Source organism: Schistocerca serialis, chromosome 8 (assembly GCF_023864345.2).
Source record: "Schistocerca serialis cubense isolate TAMUIC-IGC-003099 chromosome 8, iqSchSeri2.2, whole genome shotgun sequence".
Taxonomy (NCBI): Eukaryota; Metazoa; Arthropoda; class Insecta; order Orthoptera; family Acrididae; genus Schistocerca; species Schistocerca serialis.
The window spans coordinates 410,257,087-410,270,755 of NC_064645.1; positions in this window are offsets into that span (position 1 = coordinate 410,257,087).

Below are 13,669 nucleotides of genomic sequence, written 5' to 3' on the forward strand. Positions count from 1 at the left end.
TGAGTAGATGGGAGAGACTGGGTTTGTGTGCAATGAGGGGAGGTTGAGGTTTGCTGGAAAGGTTGTGAAGGGTGAGTGAGTTGCCTTTCCGGAGGTGGGAAACCAGGAGATTGGATAGTTTTTTGAGGTGGAGGGTGGCATGCTGTTCTAATTTACGGTTGGCCTGTAGGAGGATGCTCTGAATAGCCGGTGTGGATGTGGGAGAGGAAAGATTAAGGACTTTTATTAAGGATAGGAGTTGACGGGTGTGTTCATTGGCTGAGTTGATGTGTAGGTGAAGGATTAGGTGGGCGAGGGCAATGGATTGTTCAGTTTGGAACTGGTATAGGGACTGATTGAAAGAAGGGTTGCAGCCAGAGATGGGAACTTTAAGTGTGAGGCCTTTGGGGGTAATGCCAAATGTCAGACAAACCTGAGAAAATAAAATATGCGAGCGTAATCTGGCTAGGGTGAAGGCATGTTTGCGTAGGGAATGTAAATAAAACTTCATGGGGTCGTTGTGGGGGTGTTGTGAGGGTGACATGGTATTAGAAGGTGGAAAGTGTAACGTGAGGTTGAAATGAAAATGAAAATAACTGGAGAAAGTAACTGGAGATCTGTTGTGAAAAAAAGGCAAAAAAGTGTTGGTTAAAGCTGGGCTATGTTGATCCTGTGGTGAACTTGGGTTGGTAGACAACGATGTGCACAAAGGTTAGGTGGTTGTGTTGCCGCCAAAACACGTTAAAGGATGGAGAGACTCGGGAAAATTTCGAAAAAAACGGCGTGTAAATGTATTAAAAAGAGTGGTTTTGTGGTGGCAGATACTGGAAATGAGGCTAACAATTGTCTGGCGAAGAAATAATGACGTTAAAACCTGTGGGAAGCGGCTAAAAATTATCAGTGATGTGGGAAAAACGGAAATAGAAATAAAGCGAAAGTTATCAGAAGTAGATGAAATGGTTGTTTAATAGGTGAAAGGAACTGTTTGTGGACTAGAAACGGTGGATTTTATAGCAGCGGTAGTGTTGAAAGCGGGAAAAAATTTTTTGGTTACGGTTTGGAAGTGGGTGACGATATTATTGAGTATATATAGGCGGGATAAAATTGTATAGTAGATTACGGTAAAAAGGAGAAGGTGAATACAAAGTGAAACTACTGGCAAGAACAAAAAGAGAAAATAAGATGACAGAAAAGACTTCGAAATGCAACAGTGAAACGTAATTGTTGGGTTCAAATTAATGATATGAATTAATAGAGGGAAACATTCCACGTGGGAAAAATATATCTAAAAACAAAGATGATGTGACTTACCAAAGGAAAGTGCTGGCATGTCGATAGACACACAAACGTACACACAAAATTCAAGCTTGGTAATGAGGATCACCCTGTGGCTAAACATGCCTTGGTGCACGGCCAGCACATCTTGGCACAGTGTTACACCGTCCGGGTTATCTGGATACTTCCCATTAACACCAACCTATCCGAACTCTGGAGATGGGAACTTGCTCTTCAATATATCCTCTCTTCCCGTTATCCACCAGGCCTCAATCTCCGCTAATTTCAAGTTGCCACCACTCATACCTCACCTTTCATTCAACAACATCTTTGCCTCTGCACTTCCGCCTCGACTGACATCTCTGCCCAAACTCTTTGTCTTTAAATATGTCTGCTTGTGTCTGTATATGTGTGGATGGATATGTGTGTGTGTGCGAGTGTATACCCGTCCTTTTTTCCCCCCAAGGTAAGTCTTTCCACTCCCGGGATTGGAATGACTCCTTACCCTCTCCCTTAAAACCCACATCCTTTCGTCTTTCCCTCTCCTTCCCTCTTTCCTGATGAGGCAACAGTTTGTTGCAAAAGCTTGAATTTTGTGTGTATGTTTGTTTGTGTGTCTATTGACGTGCCAGCGCTTTCCTTTGGTAAGTCACATCATCTTTGTTTTTAGATATATTTTTCCCACGTGGAATGTTTCCCTCTCTCTCTCTCTCTCTCTCTCTCTCTCTCTCTCTCTCTCTATATATATATATATATATATATATATATATATATATATATATATATGTGTGTGTGTGTGTGCACTTAGGTTAGAAAGAAGAATCAGGTTGCTCTACTGTGCGACAGAGATGAATGGTAGGGCAACCAAGTATAGGAAGTCAAAGATATGTGCTATGTCAGTCCTAGTTCAGCGATGATAGGGCAGCCTGAGAAGTGGAGATGAAAAGTGTAAAGAATTATGTCATTGAGAGGTGGAGGGGGAGTACGTAATAAAATGGGATATAGGAAATGCAAAAATGTAATTCCCTGTGACTACAATATTAATGAATCAAGATTAGAATCAGACAGTTTACACAAATATTTCACTGTAACAATTTGTAGGTATGTAAAATAGGTAAAACAGATTACAGACTTTGGTTCATTGAAAGGATACTAGAAAAATGCAATACGCTATGAAAGAGAGTGCTCACAAAACACTTGTGGAGCTCTCCTTTAATACTGCTGAAGAGTGTGGTACTCATACCATGTAAGTCTAATAAGGGATAACAGATACAAAGAAGAGCAGTCTGAGTCACAAGTTTATTTTACCCATGGGAGTGTGTCATGATGCTATGGTTGCGAACCTTCCCTGGCCTCACCCTTAAGACAGACACAATCTTTTCCATGAGAGTCTACTTACAAAGTTTCAAGAACCAGTTTAGGTGAGGAAGCTAGGAATATACTCCATCCTACTGTGTGTAACTCCCAACGAGAGCATGAAAACAAGATTAGACTGATTGCAGCACACGCACAGAGGCATTTAGCAATCATTCTTCCAGTGATCCATATGGGAATGAAAAATGATGAAGCACTAATAACTGGTATATTGGAAACCCTCTTCCATTCACTTCATAGAGATTTGCAGCTTATGGAAGCAGCTGTATTCCACAATATGCAGGCGATTAGATATTTCCAAATATATCTGAGTATGATATGTATAAGTTGATCTTACATAATGTTTACATTGCGACACTTCAACATAATTATCAAGGAAGTTATAAGTACAAACACCGATCAACCAGAACATTGTGATCACTAGCTAACAGCTGGTATGTCCACCTTTGGTGCAGGTAACAGCAGCAACGTGTCGCGGCATGGAAGCAATGAGGCCTTGGTAAGTTGCTGGAGGGAGTTGGCACCACATCTGCACATAATTCCTGTAAATTCTTGGGAGGGGGCCATTGAGCTCTGACACCTCATTCAATCACATCTCAGATGTGTTTGACTGGGTTTAGAACTGGCAAGTTGGGGGGCCAGCACATCAACTGGAACCCCCCACTGTGTTCCTCCAACTATTCCATCACACTCCTGGCTTTGTGACATGGTGCATTATCTTATTGAAAAATGCCACTGTTGCTGGGAAACATGATCATCATGAAGGGGTGTGTGTGGTCTGCAACCATTGTACAATATTCCTTTGTCATCCTGGTGCCTTGGATGAGCTCCACTGGACTCACGGATGCACCTGTAAATGTTCCCCCCACAGCATAATGGAGCTGCCACCAGCTTGTCTCCGTCCCTCCATACGGGTGTCCGGGAGTTGTTCGCTTTGTAAGACGACAGATTTGCATCCTCCTACGGCATGAAGAAGGTGTTGGGATTCATCACACTGTGCAATTCGCACGTGCTCATTTGTCATAGTTGCTGATGTCTTGGTGTTAGCATTGGCACATGCACGGCTTGTCAATTGCCAGCACCCATTGTTAAGAGAGTTTGGTGCACTGTGCGTTCAGATGCACTTGTACTTGTCCCAGCATTAAAGTCTGATGTTAGCTCTGCCACAGTTCATTGCCTGTCCTGTTTTACCAGTCTGCCCACCTATGACGTCCGACCCCACAATGTCTGGATGGTTTGACCTTGGTTGAAGATACTCACCACAGCACTTCTTGAACACTTGACAAGTCATGCAGTTTCAGAAATGTTTGTGCTAGGCCTGTGGGCCATTAGAATGTGCCTTCGGTCAAATTCAGATAGATTGCGCATCGTCCCCATTCTACGCACAGACAGTGCGCTGACAGATACTCGGTGCACTGTGCATGTGTCCAGCTAGCAGTCATTCCTTGCCAGATGATGCTGCTATTGCCTGGATGGGTGTATATGACCACTGTCATACTATTGATGTAAACTCAATAGTAGGTTGGTGGTCATAATGTTCTGACTAATCAGTGTATGTTACAAATCAAAATGTTGTATGGTTATCCATATTCTAAATCTTTTAAGCATGAACTTTAAAGTTTTGGAAACTAGTGATGTGAACTTTCGTCAGTAGTTGCCAACTGGTTTATTATGTAAGTACATGATGCTATTGAACAGTAACTGTGCTCTTACATATTGATGATTTCTATGTTTGAAATACTGTAGGGATCATTAGCATGTGACTCTTATACTAGAAGAATGATGAAGTGTGGATTGGGGTGGTGAGGGTCTGTCAGTAGCCCAGGGACACTGACAAGACAGCGTTACCAGTTTACACACTTATTGGTTTTGGCTTTACAATTGAATCGTCATCTCCACAGCATTGGTGATGGCAGTGGTACCAACATGTGAGCTTGGAACATGCTGATGCATACATGTCTGTACAGTTGAGGGCACCAGCACAGCAGAAGCAGTGATATGCAAGGCAGCCAGCCCAGCTGGTGGCAGGCGCTACTTGTCTGGCAATGACACCCAACAGCTCAACGACACTGTGTACTAGGGCACATTCGTGGACATCTGAGATAGTACTCCAGCAGCACTGCATGGGACATGATGGTCATGCAGAGTTACTCCGTAGCCTCTCCATTAGAGGAAGTTCATGGATGCTGATGTCCACTCACAGATACAAGTTGGGGAGGGAAGTGGTGTGGAGGGCTGGGCAGCAGCTAGCGTGCCTCGCTGGAACAGTGACTGTATGACAGTGTGCTGAACACTATCAGTTTGCCCCCAAGTGAGCCAGTAGTACACTACTGGCCATTAAAATTGCAACACCAAGAAGAAATGCAGATGATAAATGGGTATTCATTGGACAAATACATTATACTAGAACTGACATGTGATTACATTTTCACACAATTTGGGTGCATAGATCCTGAGAAATCAGTACCCAGAACAACCACCTCTGCCCGTAATAACGGCCTTGTTCCGCCTGGGCATTGAGTCAAACAGAGCTTGGATGGCGTTTACAGGTAGAGCTGCGCATTCAGCTTCAACACCATACCACAGTTCAGCAAGAGTAGTGACTGGCGTATTGTGACGAGCCAGTTGCTCGACCACCATTGACCAGACGTTTTCAATTGGTGAGAGATCTGAAGAATGTGCTGGCCAGGGCAGCAGCTGAAGATTTTCTGTATCCAGAAAGGCCCGCACAGGACCTGCAACATGTGGTCGTGCATTATCCTGCTGAAATGTAGCGTTTCGCAGGGATCGAATGAACGGTAGAGCCACAGCTGAAATGTAACGTACGCTCTTTAAAGTGCCGTCAATGCGAACAAGAGGTGACCGAGACGTGTAACTATTGGCACCCCATACCATCACGCCGGATGGATACACCAGTATGGCGATGACGAATACACGCTTCCAATGTGCGTTCACCGCGATGTCGCAAACACGGATGCGACCATCACGATGCTGTACACAGAACCTGGATTCATCCGAAAAAATGACGCTTTGCCATTCGTGCACCCAGGTTCGTCGTTGAGTACACCATCGCAGGCGCTCCTGTCTGTGATGCAGTGTCAAGGGTAACCGCAGCCATGGTCTCCGAGCTGATAGTCCATGCTGCAGCAAACGTCGTCGAACTGTTCGTGCAGGTGATTTTTGTCTTGCAAACGTCCCCATCTGCTGACTCAGGGATCGAGACGTGGCTGTACTATCCGTTACAGCCATGCGGATAAGATGCCTGTCATCTCGACTGCTAGTGATACGAGGCCATTGGGATCCAGCACGACGTTCCGCATTACCCTCCTGAACCCACTGATTCCATATTCTACTAACAATCATTGGATATCGACCAATGTGAGCGGCATTGTCGCGATACGATAAACCGCAATCGCGATAGGCTACAATCCGACCTTTATCAAAGTCGGAAACGTGATGGTACGCATTTCTGCTCCTTACACGAGGCATCACAACAACGTTTCACCAGGCAACGCCGGTCAGTTGCTGTTTGTGTATGAGAAATCGGTTGGAAACTTTCCTCATGTCAGCACCTTGTGGGTGTCGCCACTGGCGCCAACATTGTGTGAATGCTCTGAAACGCTAATCACTTGCATATCACAGCATCTTCTTTCAGTCGGTTAAATTTCGCGTCTGTAGCATGTCATCTTCGTGGTGTAGCAATTTTAATGGCCAGTAGTGTAGATGGCTCAGAGTTTTCATCTCAGCAGAGGAGACAGTGCCAGCTCACAATGGATAAGTCCAGCAGGTCAGTGAGCTGCTTGCTGTCTCAATAGTAGTAGTCATCTGGTGAATGATAGTCAGCGCATCGTAGGTCCTGCTATGGAACTGGCTTACTGGAACTGAATACCTGCAGGGCTCAGAAGCCCAAATATTTGTAGCTGTCTGTCAGAGGCGAAGACGATGTCTTTTGGCAAGGATGACCAAATGTGACTTGGTTTTTTGGGCTTATCAGTATACTTCAGCGCACTGCAGTAATCTGACCTTTTGTTTCAGGCTTTTAGCTTGTTACTTGCTGCAGTGATAGTGGGTTGGAAGTCGAACTTGCCTACGATTTGTGTGTTATTACTCCATTGTGCGTTGTTGGCAGGATGCTATGCTTCCTTCAGAGTGAGGTCATAACTACTGCATTGGCGATTTAGCTGTGTGTAGCAGTTGCCTTGGTTGCATGTTGTGCTATTTGCAATATAAGATCTCCTGCCTGTTTGACATTCCAATGAAGACATTGTCGTGGCTTGGCTCAGAGGTGGCCAGGGGAGACTTCAAAAATTTTACATTTGCCCAGGATATTTTTCTGCTGTGCAACACCTCCATCTCCTTTAGAAAATTGTCTCCAAATTTTTCTAAGATTACATCTGAAATAATCTCATTACACATTTTTACATTGACAACTGTACAGGTTTTATGATTTGGGTGCTCGTGAGAACTGAACCACAAGATTCTTGTTTTGTTTTTTTAATTGTATAATACTATTTTCTATGTTCCAATATTATGAGAAGGATGGTTGCTACTCACCATATAGTGGAGATTGCTGAGTTGCAGATGGGAACAAAAAAAAGATTGTCACAAAACAAGCTTTCAGCCGACAAGGCCTTTGTCAGAAAACACACACACACGACAGCAGTCACTGTGGCAGCTGAAGCTACACTGCGAGCAGCAGCAGTGTGTGATAGGAGAGGCAACTGGGTGAGGGTAAGGCAGAGGCTGGGGCTGGGAGGGGGAGCGATAGCAGGGTAGGGATAGGGAACAGTGAAGTGCTGCTGCGGAGTGTGCAGCGACAAGGTGGAGAGAGGGTAGGGCATCTGCACTATGTCATCAAAAGAATCCATACACCGCCAAAAACAAGTTTTTCATATTAAGTGCATTTTGCTGCTACCTACTGCCAGATTCTTCATATCAGCGACCTCAGTAATCATTAGACATCATGAGAGAGCAGTACAGGGTGCTCTGCGGAACTCATGGTCTTCGAACATGGTCAGGTGATTGGGTGTCACTTGTGTCATACGTCGGTAGACGAGATTTCCACACTCCTAAACATCCCTAGGTCCACTGATTACGATGTGATAGTGAAGTGGAAATGTGAAGGGACACATACAGCACAAAAACGTACTGGCCAACATTGTCTGTTGACTGACAGAGACCGCCGACAGCTGAAGAGGGTCGTAATGTATAATAGGATGTGATGGATGGAGAGGGTTTTAAGGGTGCACGACGGCAAGGTCTTCGGCACCCACTCAGTAACAGATTGAGATGGGTGTCAAGAAAAGACTCAGAACAATAAGACAAAACAGAATGTAAGACACAGGAAACTAGCTTGGAAAAATATGTGCCTACCCACACTGAAGCGTGGGACGAAGCTGGCTGACCGCAAGGAAAAAGGGAGGAGCCAGTCACTTTGCAATACACTAAAACCTCCAGCCTAAAAGTTTAGGCCAGAGTCCAGACACATCACAAAACTTTAAAACCCTAGACACACACGTCTCATCATTAGCTAAAACACAGGGCAGATTCCCATCAACTTGTGCTTCTGCCCTTGCATCACGGTATAAAATGCAGTCTGTTAAAATGTGCCGGACAGAGATGTGCACACCACAAGCATCACAAATCGGGGGATCCTCCCGCCGTAATAGAAAACTATAATAGGCAGACGTCCATCCAGACCATCACACAGGAATACCGAACTGCATCAGGATCCACTGCAAGTACTATGACAGTTAGGTAGGAGGTGAGAAAACTAGGATGTCATGGTCAAGCAGCTGCTCATAAGCCACACATCACCCTAGTAAATGCCAAACGACACCTCGCTTGGTGTAAGGAACGTAAACATTTGGCGATTGAACAGTGGAAGAACATTGTTTGAGTGACATATCATGGTACACAATGTGGCGATCCGATGGCAGGGTGTGGGTATGGCAAATGCCCGGTGGGTATCATATGCCAGTGTGTGTAGTGCCAACAGTAAAATTCGGAGGCGGTGGTGTTATGGTGTGGTCATGTTTTTCATGGAAAGGGCTTGCACCCCTTGTTGTTTTGCATGGCACTATCACAGCACAGGCCTACATTGATGATTTAAGCACCTTCTTGCTTCCCACTGTTGGAGAACTATTCGGGGATGGCGATTGCATCTTTCAACAAGATTGAGCACCTGTTAATATTGCACAGCCTGTGGCAGAGTGGTTACACAACAATAACATCCCTATAGTGGGATGACCTGCATATTTTCAATAAAGAAACACTTGTTCTGCTTATCTAATGCAAAACTGATTCTACTGAAAAACACTCCACAGTAACAGATCCTTATGCTAAGGCAAACTTAACCCTCATTACTGATCAGACACAATTATATCTTAGAAAAAACTATTATTTCACTGTATTCCATCAAATTGCTTGAGATTCTAGCCTGAAGGGTGATATACATACAATTCTTGCATACTCCAGGCAACTATGTTTAAAGTTGTAATTCCTTAATGTTAGGAAAGGCTGCACCATGAGACACTTCTATGGGTAGATAGTTATCTCCATATACTGATTGCAGTGAACACAAACACTTCTATTATACCACAATTAATATTAAGACCTAACATTCAAGATGGTTCTTACTGCATATTGCCTCTGCTATGGCACCAATGAGCTGATTACTTGAGATGTTGATTGCAGTTTTCAGATAATCTGCACCTTCACCTCCACATAATGCTGATACTTTTCACCATCTGTTTACCTTACCTCATTGTTTGACAGAAATTCTTTAATCATGGTAACAATTTACTTTCTTCCATCTTCTTGTGATTCCATTACTTATAACTAACGCAACATAATATACAACGCTGGAGAAATTTTTTCTAACATATTCCTATACTAAAGTATGCTGCTGTACAAAATCACGTGACAGTCAAAGAAAGAATGTTTCTGATTCACTTATAAACTACAGATAAGATAGTAGAAGAGTTTGACTGCCTCAGGAAACATGAAAAATGAGACAGACAGCTGGGGTAAGTATTTTTGCCACGTAATGAATCCAATACAAAATGTTGAACCCCCTACTTGCTATTTGCACAAGAAATTAGTTCCAAATGTTACATCAATGCTGAGATTTTGAATAATCACCAAGAAATTGCACTCCAACAACTGTCCTGCCAGTTCCACAGTTAATCATATCTCTTGTTTCACACTCTTTGACAGCTTACCAGTAGCACCAATAATTTTTATTCCAGACACCTGCATCACCAATATACCCTCTGTGTTCGTAGTAGACTCAAAAAATGCCATTCAAATCATTACCACTGTCCAGTAAACACTTAACATGTATACTTGTGTTATTACAGGGTGTCACACTTCCTTTTTACTTACCATGTGATCTTCTTCATACAACGAATCGTCATTAATCTTTTCCCTGGAAAATCTACCATCCTGCTTACCGAATTGATTATCAGACCCACCGTCACTTTCTGTGTGCTTTAGATTTTGTGCCTCTTCAACCATTTTCTTCATTTCAGTCAATTTGGAATCTATATTTTCATTTACTTTTACCGGCATTTCCTCTACCACTACTGCACACTTGGTGTATAACTCAGTTTCTGAATCATTTTTAATGTGATCGATTTGGTTCTCAAGTTTAACTCTACTTTCAGCACAAAATGTCTCGGAAGCTTCCACCCTCCTACTATAGTCATCACAAAGTTTCTCTCTCTCTTCTACACATTTACTACTTATTAATGATAATTTCTCATTAGTATTATGTACTACTTACTTTATACCAATTCCCAACCTACTAATGTCTTCTTTCATACACATACTACTCATAATTTGCCTTAACATCACTTCAAATTTTCTGTAACCACTATTATCCTGCAAATCAGTCCCCATTAAATCTTTCCGTTTATTTAAAAACTTAACCTCTACAGCTTTGTTTTCAATCACACTGTCTTGTTCGTTCATCTACATCTACATTTATACCCCGCAAGCCACCCAACTGTGTGTGGCGGAGAGCACTTTACGTGCCACTGTCATTACCTCCCTTTCCGTTCCACTCACGTATGGTTCACGGGAAGAACGACTGCCGGAAAGCCTCCATGCCACTCATTACGTATCACTTAATATAAAATGGCTTATTCTATGAAATTACCTTATTCTTATTCACTTGTCTCCTGCTGCTGCTGCGGCGGTTGTCACTTCATTTTGTCGTCTGCACGGCTGCTGCAAGTTCGGCTCTCTCTCTCTCTCTCTCTCTCTCTCTCGCTCTCTCTCTTTTCCCTTTATTGTATTTCAATGCCCCATCTGGGGCGGGCTGGAAGCAGCATATGCGCTGCTCTTCAGCCAGAAGACATCAATCATACAATAGAAGACATTTAAAATAACATAAAGGAGAGAACAGATACAAAAAAGGGGGAACATCATGGAAGAGAACAGACAAAATAAGGGGGCGACTGTATAAAGGAGATCAAAATCATAAAAAATGAGCGCACACAAAACAAAACCACACACTGGATCATAAAAGTATCGACGGAGAGTGTAGCACATAACAATCAACGACAATAACACTATGTACAAGTCCAGCACACAATTAAAATCACAGCTCTTGACACACTGGAGAACAGCACCAAACAACACTGATGTAGTACACTGATGACGATGAGCAAACAGATAGGATCCGCCAGGGGCTTACAGACAAGGGAGGAAGGAAGAATGGAGGAGTGGGGGTGGGGGGGGGGGGGGGGAGAGAAGAGAGGAGGAAACAAAGGGTGGGGGGGATCAAGCCTGCGGACAGTGTAAAGGATGCGGAGATGTTGGAGGAAAGGAGGAGGTGAGGGAAGCAGATGAGGTCATACAGGAGTCATGTGGGGGAAGGAAGGCGGATACGGAAGGCTGTAATTCTCTCGGCGAGGCGTCTAGTTTATCCTAGCCAGCTGTGTCCACCTTCGTGTTGATTTGACTGGCTGCTCCTGTACCAGTGGCTGCTTCCATAGAACGCACTCGCTGATTGGTTGGTGTCCTACTGTGGCCAGGAAACCCAAGCACTGATTGCCTGTTGCCTCACTGAACTGTAAACCGCTTTTGAGCTCACTGTTCAAAGTTCACAAGTCCTAGTTTATTGTGCCCACATGCAATGTTCCACACCCGGGGGACCATATGTGACGTTCGCCTGCTTTATTTCTTCGTTGAGTGTCCTCTGTGTCAACATACTGCGTTGTGATACTGACTGAAATATGGGGCTGGCATTTCAACACTGACTACTGCAAATAATGTAGCCGACAGGTGCACAGTTATGTTTCATAGTTCTTTACTTTCACTGTTCACAACTTCCCAATATACACAGTAATATGGCCAGTGCACTATTGTTTAACTTTCGATAAGTCTCATTAACAGGTTGCAAGCAAACATCAACATACTGCTGCAATAGTTTACTGTTGAACATCTATGAGCAGTAAAAACCTAACCACACAGTTCTTGCCGCATAATACGGTACGTATTAAACAGACACTATCGTTGTTTTAGCACGTGGCCTGTTACACTTATTTCACCGGTAAGTGGATGCATTGTTGTTGATCTAACCAATACAGGTTCCTCGTCTGAAACTTGGCTGTGGACTGACTGTCTCAGGACCAAAATTGGGCCCTTATAAGTCCTCACAATAAATTAAAACTTAACTCATTAAATTAACTGAATACATCGAAAAATTCCGCCATTTTAACAGTTTCTTCTACTACGAGAGTTCGGCCAAATTATTTGTTTTAATGATGAAATTAACAGATATTGTTAAGCAAACAATACTTTTGACAAAACTGTTAATTACTTTGGAATTAATTAATGGCTGGCTTTGCTAACATGTTTTTGAATAGAGCCAAATAAATGCTAAAAGAATGGCAGTGTTTCGTCGTCCAAATGTTTATACTTAGCACAGAACTTATATTTGTTTATAACCCAACAATAGAATTTTTAAGTTACGAGACAATTACTGATTTCACCATATCACAAAAGGTACTAACTACGAATAGTCGAAATAAATTAGAAAATCAATTACATAATAAAACGAAGCACAAAATTGGATGTGGTGTTATTTTCTTTAAAACTGAGGGCCAACCCTTTTTCTTTTATGAAAATGCAGATTATACTCACATATGTTAATGGTGATTAGTAGGACACGAATAAAATGAATTTTAAGGATGCAGATGGCAAAACAAGAGGAGAAGTAAAAATATCCCAGCTTGCTTCGTCACATGTTAGCAGGCTGTTGGAAATAGTGAAGGAGAACGTTATTGACGGCTAAAGCTTCTGTTATGTTTATTAAACTTACGGAAAAATGCTATGAACTTATGCACCTACCCAATAAATGAAGAAAAAGCTGCCTGATTTGACACCAAAAAACTTCTGAAGCCTATGAAACATATCACAAAAATAATTAAATTTATAGGAATACTTGACAAAATAACGATAATGTGTTTACACAAAAACCCCAGGAAAAGCATAAAGACAGTCACAAACTACTTATCCTGTGACTTGAGTGCATAAGATGTACTGTATTTATGCTTTCATAACTTCCTTAGAGGTTTTCATTGGTACTATAGTTGGAGTCATGAGCGATGGCGGTTGAATTTAGGCTTGTTCTGTGCACCTACATCACATATTCTCCACAGCCAATGAGCATTCAGTAGTGTTCTGAGCACTCTACTGGGAATGAAATAGCTAATGCGAGCATTAAATGTGATTGTAGAGAGCTTTTTAGTGAATTTTGATTCCATTTGTTAAGAGTTGTCATTGCTGATTGTGGTGGAAATTCTACATAAGCAAGCGGACATAATTGCAGGATACAAGCTTTCTTCAAGTGAAAAGTATGCACTCGTGTGTACCGCAACTGTTGCTTGGAATCATCAACAATGCAATCCCCATCCATGCCTCGACATGCGCGAACCGCTATTGTTCATGGATTGGACTCTAGTGTAGCTGATGGAACTTGTGGAAATTCATCGACAGCTCGGTTGGCTTGACCCTACTCTCATTAACGAGG